Genomic DNA, 11,261 nt, shown 5'->3' with positions numbered 1-11,261 from the left:
ATACACCTATGAATTACAAAGGTTTTGTCATCTCAATGATATATGTCACTGTACATTTGTAATAGAAATGGAATAGAAGAAGCCCCCCTTTTCCATAGTAAGAGATTGCTGAGCCCTCAAAATACTGAAATATTTTGTAAATTTTCCCTAAAATCAACACTCCTTTAGTAAACTTAATTGAGGTTAGTGAAGAAACCAAAGATCTCCATGAAGAAGGTGATGTTGTGAAAAGGCTCTGATCCATTCATCTTGTATAACAAGTTTGACCATCTTTACCCACTAAACATACAGCAGAGAGTGTTCTAAAATAGTTACCTCATTTGCAAATAGGAAACTCCAGTTCTATTGCTGGTTCCGGCAAAAACTTTCTGCAGAAACTCAGACAAGTATAACTTGTCTGTGCTTGAATTAATTTGTCTGTGAAATGAACATCATGTTGGCAAATCCTTTAAGTGAAGTTTAGCTTTTGAATGTAAAAATATTATAAACCTCCTTAAAATGAAGTAGGAGGAGAATTTGGAAGAGGACGAGAAGAAAGTTTTGATGATTCATTAAAGAAAAATTCATAGCCATTTCTCAACGAGATGCTACAAAATAGCTTTAATGAGCCAATTCCAGTGATTTAACTCCAAAACATTACTCTGTTGTTGCTAAAATTTGAACTATTGGCATTGATATCTGACTTATAAACACCACTATATTTTATATGGGTCAAGTCTTTTAAACTTTTAGCTAACTTTAATTTAAATACTATTTTTCTCAACAATACTAACCTTTTTAATGCAAAACTACCCAAATTATACAGTATTTATTTTTTGAAATAAATTACTGAACTATATTTTACTGAATTGTCAACTATAAAATATGGAAACACAACTAATAAAAAGAAATCCATGTCTCTATCCATTGTTGACTGCTTTTCAAGTGAGAGTCATGTAGAATTGAAGATGTTCCATAACAAATATATCAAGTCTGAGTCTATTGAATCAGCAGTAAATTACTTGCCTTTAGAAGATATGTTAATGATTTTGTAACACTAGGACAATAATTTTCAAATTTTCCCAATCCCTAGCACCTACAAAGAATGACGGTTGGCACTCACACTTCTCCTTTTTTCCATACTCTTCAGTCTATTATGTGTATTTTCACATTCTTAATTTATGAACTATGTCTCTATGCCCAATCCATTCTGAAAGATGCTACAGAAGACACAACATAATTAACCCAGAAAAAAAAAAAAAAAAAAGATGGGACACCTGGGTGGCTCAGTGGTTGAGCATCTGCCTTCGGCTCAGGGAGTGATCCCGGGGTCCTGGGATCGTTCCCACATCAGGCTTTCTGCTCAGCAGGGAGTCTGCTTCTCCCTCTTACTCTCCCTTTGTGTTCTTCCCTTCTCTCTTTCAAATAAATAAAATCTTAAAAAAAAAAAAAAAACTCTTGATACAAGTAAACCATACCATGCCATAGAGTGCTAAAGACAATAAGGACAATTCACTTTCAAAGGGAAGATGAGTGCTCCAATGCCCAAATTGAATCAGAACTGCATGTGATCAGTACATGTCCTGGAACATAATAGGTGCTCAGTAAATGTCCGAGGATTTTGTTTTTCCCTTGTGCTATTTCTGAGCCACAAGTTTTGTGAAAGTCAGACCTGAACATTAAAATATGAGTAAGATTTGAATAGGCAAAAGGGAATGGAATAGGCATTAGCACAGGATATTATTAGGACAAAATGTTCAAAGGCAGGATGACATACTCCGATTCAATGAATGAACCCCTCAGTTGGAGCAGAGGTGTTGGTAATGGAGAGAGAGCTATTCGGATGAGAGTCCAGTGATCTTTGGTGCTTGCACGTGGAAATGGGCATCTATCCCATGCTATCAATTGAGTATTCATCAAATATATACTGGATCTAAAATGAGTGCTTGGAGCTCATCAGGACCTCTGGTCCTCTTCTACTCTTCCCTTGCCTAACAGCCCTGTCCTCTCTTTAGTCCCATAATTACCCTGCTTAGATTTTGTAACATCTGCCTCCTCTCTTACCAACGCTCTGGGCTCCCCGGCCCCACTGTCTTTCCATAGCGTCTCCTTGGCCAAACCCCAAAACCGGTGACCTCACCTGTTTACTTTCTCCATGCAGCTTACCAGGTTTGGTTCAGTGTTGCATGGTGCAAGTGAAAAGTAATATTTGGGGAAGAAGGCAAGACGGTGGAAGAGTAGGGTCCTCGTTTCATCTGGTCCCCCAAATTTAGCTGGATAACTTTCAACCCATCCTGAGCACCTATGAATTCCACCTGAGATGTAAAGAAAGAGTAGCTGGAACACTACAAAGGGAAAGGTGTCTGCTCCTTGCAAGGTGCAAGGAGAAGAGAAGCAGAGGGGATATATCTGAAGATAAACGTGAGGGGGAGGGAGCCTTTGTCAGGCCTCTGCGGGAAAGTGATACAGCGCACAATCGGGACCTTTAGGAATCTGCTCCAGAGAGAGTTTTCCCTGCCTGAGAAGTGCTCGCAGGACGGGCAGTGCGGTCTCAATACTCCCGGAGGCACAGAATAGTATGCAGAGGCCTACACTGCCAAAATCCCCAAGCGTTGGAGTGGCAAACGGGTTTGGGTGAGCGAGCCCAGGAGAGAGCTCAGTTTGTGCCATAAACTGTAAACCATGGTTAGGTTGGGGGACCGCTGCCGCACTAGGTCCCAGTAAAGGACTGGAATGCAACAGCCCGCTGCGGGCATCTGGAAGAGGTGGAGCAGGTGCACACTCGAGCGGGTGAATGCTGTCTGCCCCAGGGCCTGGCAGGGGACAGAAGTGGACTATCCCCCATTCCCACCAGGAGGGGCAGAGACAGTGAATGCACAAGCCCATGAAAGCTCTCCCAGTGCCCTTCAAACTGTAGAAATCAGTGTCCCCTTGCCTGCCCCCAGCGGGATCTCCGCCAGTGCACATAAGAGTCTGCAGGTTGGTACCTGCTGGGAGCTCTTGGTTCTAGGGCTGGAGATCTGGCTGCAGCTATTTATTTTTTTTTTTCTCTCTTTTCACCTGGGTGAGGCATGGCCTCCAGGGAACAAAGTCCTACCAGGGCAGACAGCTCACACTGAGCCCAGCCACCTGGCAAGGGGTGAGGCACCTCCGCCCAGACACAGACACCTGGGAATGAGCACAGCGGGCCCCTTCCCCAGAACTGCTGGAAAAACAGGGGAACAGCAAGTTTACTGACCAAGCAGTTCTGGAAAGCTCCAGGTCTGAGGGAAAATAGTATATAGAACTCGAGGTTTTTTTCCTTATGATTTGTTCATCTTTCAGGTTAAAAATATCAAATATTCTTTCTTTTTTCCTGCCTCAACTACAATATTTTATCCACTCTTCATTTTTCAGTTTTTTCCTTTTTGACTTGCATTTTTTTACAATGATATGTCATAGATACATTCTTCATTTTTGGCTTCCTTTCAACATATTTTTGTAAATATGTAAGTTTTGGGTATTTGAGAGGACTTTTTGATTTGTTTTCTTTTATGATTTTAAGATTTAGTACCTTCTAACATACAGACCAAAATACACTCAGAACCAAGTGGAGCACCATGTTAGTCTATTCTGTGAGACTATATTCTCTCTTTCTTCCCATTCTACCCCTCTCTTTTTTCTTCTCGTTTTTGTTTTTGCTGTTGTTACTGTTGTTTCTCTATATAAATTTTGCTTTTTTATATCAATTTGGAACTTAGTACCTTCTAACATACAGACCAAAACACACTCAGAACCAAGAGGATCATTGTCTTGGTCCATTCTGTGAGTATATTCTCTCTCTCCCATCATTTCCTTCCCTCCACACTTTTTAAATGTTTTACTATTTTTTTAAAAATCTGTTTTTCACTTTCATTGGTTTTTTTTGTTTTTTTTTTGTTTGTTTGTTTTTTTCCTTTTATTCTCTGGTCCCTGACTTCCTTGGAATTGTTTGGGGTGTATTTTGCTTAAGTGTTGGTTGATATTTTTGCCTCGGCTCACTCATACAGCCATTCTGCACTGGAAAAAAAAAATGACTAGAAGGAAGAATTCATCACAAAAGAAAGAACCAGAATACTCTCTACCACAGATCTAATGGATATGGATTTAAGTAAGATGTCAAAGACAGAATTCAGGATTACAGTTATAAAATTACTGGTGGTTCTTGGAAAAAGCATAAAAGACTCTAGAGATTCTCTTACTGCAGAAATGAGATCTAATCAGACCAAAATTAAAAATACTTTAACTGAGATGCAGTCTGAACTGGATGCTCTAACAACTAGAGTTACTGAGGCAGAAGAGAGAGTGAGTGACATAGAAGACAAGTTGATGAAAGGAAGGAAGCTAAGGAAAAGAGAGAAAAACAACGAATAGCTCATGAAGAGAGATTCCAAGAATTAAGTGAGTTTGAGAAAGAATAGCATTCATCTTATTGGGATTCCAGAGGGCATGGAGAGAGAGAGGACCAGAAAGTATGTTGAACAAATCATAACTGAGAACTTTCCTAAACTGGGGAAGAAAACAAGCATTCATATGTAAGAGTTAGAGGACCTCTCCCAAATCAACAAAAACTGGTCAACACCCCAACATATAATAGTGAAGCTTGCAAATTTCAGAGATAAAGAGAAAATCCTAAAAGCAGGTCAAGATAAGAGATTCCTAACTTATATGGGGAGAAATATCAGATTGATAGCAGACGTCTCCACAGAGACTTGTCAGGCCAGAAAGGGCTGGCAGGATATATTCAGGGTCCTAAATGAGAAAGGTGAAGAATACTTTATCCAGCAAGGCTCTCATTCAGAATAGAAGGAGAGATAAAGAACTTCCAGGATAGGCAGAAACTGAAAGAATATGTGACCACCAAACCAGCTCCTCAAGAAATATTAAGGGGGGACTCTAAGCAAAGAAGGAGCCCAAAGAAAACAATCTGCAGAAACAGGGATTGTATAGGTAATACAATGACACTAAATTCCTATCTTTCAATAGTTACTCTGAATTTGAATGGGCTAAATGATAGTCAAAAGACACAGGATATCAGACTGGACAAGAAAGCAAGGCCAATCTACATGCTGTCTCCAAGAGATTCATTGAAGTACACTGAAAATGAGAGGGTGGAGAGCCATTTACCATTCAAATGGCCCTCAAAAGAAAGCTGGGGTAACAATCCTCATATCAGATAAATTAGATTTTAAACCAAAGGCTGTACTAAGAGATGAAGAGGGACCCTATATCATACTTAAAGGGTCTATCCAACAAGAAAACCCAACAATTATGAATATTTATGGCCTAATGTGGGAGCAGCCAATTATATCAAACACGTAATAACCAAAGTAAAGAGACACATAGATAATAATACGTTAATAGTAGGAGATTTCAATATGGCACTCTCAGCTAATGACAGATCTTTTAAGCAGAAGATCACCAAGAAACAAGGGCTTTGAATGACACACTGGACCAAATGGATTTCACAGATATATACAGAACATTCCATCCTAATGCAACTGAATAGATATTCTTTTCAAGTGCATTTGGAACTTTCTCCAGAATAGACCACATACTGGGTCACAAATCTCAACCAAAAGATTGGGATTATTCTCTGCTAAGACTATAATGCTTTGAAACTAAAACTAAAACTCAATCACAAGAAGAAATTTGGAAGGAACTCAAACACTTGGAGGTTAAAGAGCATCCTACTAAAAGATGAATGGATCAACCAGGAAATTAGTGAAGAATTAAAAAGATTCATGCAGACCAATGAAAATGAAAGCACAGTTGTTCAAAACCTCTGGGATACAGCAATGGTGGTCCTAAGAGGGAAATACATTTCAATACAAGCCTTCCTGAAATTTTTGGAAAAATCTCAACTACACAAGGTAACTTTACATCTAAAGGAACTGGAGAAAGAACCAGCAAATAAAGCCTAGCAGGAGAAGAGAAATAATAGATTAGAGCAGAATTCAATGAAATAGAGACCAGAAGAACTGTAGAACAGATCAACGAAACCAGGAGCTGAATCTTTGAAAACATTAATAAGATAGACAAACCCCTAGTGAGATTTTTTAAAAAGAAAAGAGAAAAGACTCAAATTAATAAAATCATGAATGAAAGAGAAGAAATCACAACCAATGCCAAGGAACTACAAATGATTTTTTAAAATGTATTATGAGCAGCTATATGCCAACAAATTAGACAATCTGCAAGAAATGGCTGCATTCCTGGAAACCTACAAATTACCAAAACTGAAACAGGAAGAAATAGAAAATCTGAACAGGCCAATAACCAGAGAGGAAATTGCAGTCATCAAAAACCTCCCAAGAAACAAAAATCCAGGGCCAGATGGCTTCCCAGGGGAATTCTAGCAAACATTTAAAGAAGAAATAATACCTATTCTACTAAAGCTGTTTCAAAGGATAGAAATAGAAAGAATACTTCTAAACTCATTCTATGCGACCAGCATTACCTTGATCCCCAAACCAGAGAAAGACCCCACCCAAAACCCTAAGATACCTAGGAATAAGCCTAATCAAAGAGGTAAAGGATCTATACTCTAGAAACTACAGAAAACTCATGAAAGAAATTGAGGAAGACATGAAGAGATGGAAAAACATCATGCTCATGGATTGGAAGAATAAATATTATGAAAATGTCTATGTTACTCAGGGCAATGTACACATTCAATGCAATCTCCATCAAAATACCATGGTCTTTCTTCACAGAGTTGTAACAAATAATCCTAAGATTTGTATGGAACCAGAAAGACTCCGAATAGCCAAAAGAATGTTGAAAAAGGAAACCAAATCTGGGAGCATCTCAATGCTGGGCTTCAAGCTGTATTACAAAGCTGTGGTCATCAAGACAGCATGGTACTGGCACAAAAACAGACACATAGATCAACGGAACAGAATAGAGAATCCAGAAATGGACCCTAAACTCTATGGGCAACTAATATTTGCTAAAGCAGGAAAGAGTATCCACTGGAAAAAGGATAGTCTCTTCAATAAATGGTGCTGGGAAAATTGGACAGCTGCTTGCAGAAGAATGAAATTAGACCATTCTCCTAGACCAGACACAAAGATAAACTCAAAATGGTTGAATGATCTAAGTGTGAGACAAAAATCCATCAAAATCCTAGAGGAGAACACAGGAAACAACCTCTTTGAACTTGGCCTCAGTAACTTCTTGTAAGACACACTATGAAGGCAAAGGAAATAAAAGTGAAAATGAACTATTGGGATTTCATCAGGATAAAGAGCTTCTGCACAGCAAAGAAACAGTCAACAAAACGAAAAGACACCCTACAGAATGGGAGAAGAGATTTGCAAATGACCTATCTGATAAAGGGCTAGTATCCAAGATCTATAAAGAACTAATTAGGGGATCCCTGGGTGGCTCAGCGGTTTAGTGCCTGCCTTTGGGCCAGGGCGTGATGCTGGAGACCCGGGATCGAGTCCCACATCAGGCTCCTGCATGGAGCCTGCTTCTCCCTCCGCCTGTGTCTCTGCCTCTCTCTCTCTCTGTGTGTCTGTCATGATAAATAAATAAAATCTTTAAAAAAAAAAAAAAGAACTAATTAAAGTCAACACCCAAGAAACAAACAATCCAATCATGAAATGGGCAAAAGACATGAACAGAAATTTCACCAAAGACGACATAGACATGGCCAACAAGCACATGAGAAAATGCTCTGCGTCACCTGCCATCAGGGAAACACAAATCAAAACCACAATGAGATTCCACCTCACACCAGTGAGAATGGGGAAAATTAACAAGACAGGAAACCACAAATGTTGGAGAGGATGTGGAGAAAGGGGAACCCTCCTGCACTGTGGGTGGGAATGTGACCTGGGGCAGTCACTCTGGAAAACTGTGTGGAGGTTCCTCAGAGAGTTAAAAATAGACCTGCCCTATGACCCAGCAATTGCACTGCTGGGGATTTACCCTAAAGATACTGATGCAGTGAAAAGGCAGGACACCTGCACCCCGATGTTTATAGCAGCAATGTCCACAAGACCTAAACTGTGGAAGGAGCCTCGGTGTCCATCAACAGATGATGGTTAAAGAAGATGTGGTCTGTGTGTACAATGGAATATTCCTCAGCTATTAGAAACGACAAATACCCACCATTTGCTTCAATGTGGATGGAACTGGAGGGTATGATGCTGAGTGAAGTAAGTCAATGGTAAAAGGACAATCATCATATGGTCTCACTGATACGGGGAATATAAGAAATAGTAAAGGGATTATAGAGGAGAGGAGGGGAACTGAGTGGGGAAAGTCAGAGAGGGTGACAAAGCATGAGAGACCCCTAAGTCTGGGAAGCAGACAAAGGGTTGCAGAAGAGGAGGTGGGCGGGGGATTGTGGTAACTGGGTGACAGGCCTTAAGAAGGACACTTAATAGGAAGAGCACTGGGTGTTATTATGTCAGCAAACTGAATTTAAATTTTTTTTTTTAAAAAAAGGAAAGAAAACTAATACTGAGCAATTCGCCATCATAAATCTGTGATCACCCCTCTCAGCGGAGCTCTCCAACCTGGCCATCAAGGAGCTGACCAAAATTCCTTAGCCAGCTTCCATTTTTCATGCTGCTTCAAACTCTCACCACCTCACCCCTCTCAAGTCTCTCAAAGCTGCTCTTTGCTTTGCATTTCCATCTGAGAACCTTTCCTCCTACTCCACTGAGAAAATAGAAGTCATCATAAGAGAACTTCTGACTATCAAATCTACTTTCGTTTTTAACCCTCATTTTCTTTGCTCATACTGGAAAAATAGCAGAATCTATCATTTTAAATAAAGCCGATCCCTCAACACACACTGTAAATTTCATTCCTGGTGTTTTGGACACTGATCTGTAATTAATTCCCCTCTGACATATCAACCTTCTCTTTCTTACTCCTTCTCATCAGCACTTAAACAAACTCAAATCTTATGACTGCGAAGGAATGACCTTCCCTTTTCCAACATCCTTTTGATCAAACATCCTACTCTTCTACTTTTCATTGTCAATCTTCTTGAAAAACCTGACTATCCTCATTTTGCACTCTCACTTGCCATTCATACTCCTTCATCCACTGTCATCTAATTTTCTCTGCCGTGATTCTACCAGAATTGCTTTTATCAGGCTCACCAAAGTCGACATATAAATAAATTCAGTGGATATTTTCAGTTGTTGTAACACCTGCCTTTTTTTCAGCATTTAAAACTGTTGATCACTCTTGAAAACATCCTTTGTGGCCTCTATGGCTCCCCACACTAGTGTTTTACTATTTACCTTCTGCTTCTTTGTTTGCAGTCTTCTTTCCAAGTTTCTCTTCTTATCCTTATCCCTTAGAAAGTAAATATTAGCCTTTTTCACTCTTTGCATTTTCTCTGGGCTATCTTATTTATTCCCAAGATTCCAAAATCCTCCTAAATCTTCAAGGTTCATCTCTTCTATGAGCACCCAGTCCATATCTCCAACTCTTTCTTGACTGTCTTTAAGTGAAGACAATGAGCAACTCAGACTCAATGTAGGTCCCAAACTAGGGTCATTCCCTTAATCATCCCTTCCCTTTCAGGGTTTCTGATCTCCAAAATGCTGTAATCACCCAGCCAACTGCTCAAGTCAAGACTCAAGAGTCACGTGTGTGTGTGTGTGTGTGTTTCTCACACACACTCAGCCCACCACCAAGTCCTACTGAGTCTCATACTGTTTACTGCAACCTTCCCATCACCCAGTTCATTTCATCTTTTCAACCATCTCAGTGATTGAAACTATTTAAAGTCATGTCGTCTTCCTAAGTCATCCGTGTAGCTAGAAGGATAATCCGTGCACAAGTTTAAAGTTCTGGTTTCCTTTTTATAGGAGATTGAATAAAAATCTAGGAAAGGTCTTTATGTTCCTTCATCCCATCTTTTTTAATGATAGTGTTGGTAAGATGACATCCTCAATTTTTGCACAAAAATTTTTGGCAGGTACACATCATCAGTGTTTGGTCATGCTAATAAAACTGGAAGGAATGTGTTTTCTTTCTGCAAACATAACATTTCTACAACCTAAGAAAATACAGGCTACTGCTATTTGGCTGGGTACCTCAACTATATATGTGTAACAGGCTGAACTGAAATAAATGAATCCGTGTTACAGGTATCTGTTGGAATTAAGAGCAATTGCGAGAATGTCACAAGGAAATCTGATTATTCATTGCCCTAGTATCTACAAATGAACAACAGATTACCTAGGTAAGGCAAAGTTCACAGGTAGTGCTAGGCTGGTCTTCCATGGTCACTTGCACCTTTTCCACAGTCTCTGTAGAAAGATGTCCACACAGAGACTTCAGTCTAAAGCTTTCCATCTGTCCTTTAGTTAATATGCCTTTGTGGATAATGTCAACCATTTTCTAATTCAGGAAAGACAGGAAAGGAAAGAAATTAGTAAAAGACTAAGTATGCTTCTAGTAGAAAATAAGTGTTTACTCATGGGACAGAAAGTCTTTCTTATTTATTTATTTATTTATTTATTTTTTTAGATTTTATTTATTTATTCATGAGAGACACACACAGAGAGAGAGAGAGAGAGAGAGAGAGAGAGGCAGAGACATAGGCAGAGGGAGAAGCAGGCTCCATGCAGGGAGCCTGACGTGGGACTCGATCCCGGGCCTCCAGGATCACGCCCTGGGCTGAAGGCAGCACTAAACCGCTGAGCCAGCTGGGCTGCCCGGGACAGAAAGTCTTATTTGAGACATAGTTCATATATTTCAAGGGTTTGGAGTATAATATCATTAGGAAGTGGCCGATTTAGCCAAAAACCCAAGTGTAATCCACAATGATTTTTCTCTTTTCTCTTTCCTTTGCCTTCCCCACAGCAGCCTTGACAGTTCACCTCCAATCTACATTCTAAATCTCTCCAATTTCTCCCATCTCTCTGGCTGCCCCTCTCATGCAAGCCACCCTCAGCTCTCACTGGGTTGACAGCAACACGCCCTAACTGTCGCATCCGTTTTGACTAACATTAGAATCTCTTTTCCATACAATTGTCAAATTGTCTTTCTAAAATTCATTCAGATCGTATCATCCCTGGGCATAAAACCTCTCAGGTAATTCTCTTTGCCCATAAAGAAAAATACACACTTGCCTCATCCGAAGGGGCCTTCTGTGACCAGGCCCCAGCCTGATTCTAACGCCCCTTCTGATCTCCCCTCCTGCTACTGCCTCATCCGTCTATGATGCAACCTTGCTTCCTTGAAGCTCAGACCCTCCTCTTGCTGTTCTCGCTGACTGGGATTTT

Source organism: Canis aureus, chromosome 7 (genome assembly GCF_053574225.1).
Source record: "Canis aureus isolate CA01 chromosome 7, VMU_Caureus_v.1.0, whole genome shotgun sequence".
Taxonomy (NCBI): Eukaryota; Metazoa; Chordata; class Mammalia; order Carnivora; family Canidae; genus Canis; species Canis aureus.
The sequence above is the reverse complement of the archived record's forward strand: the minus strand, read 5'-3'. Positions refer to the sequence as shown.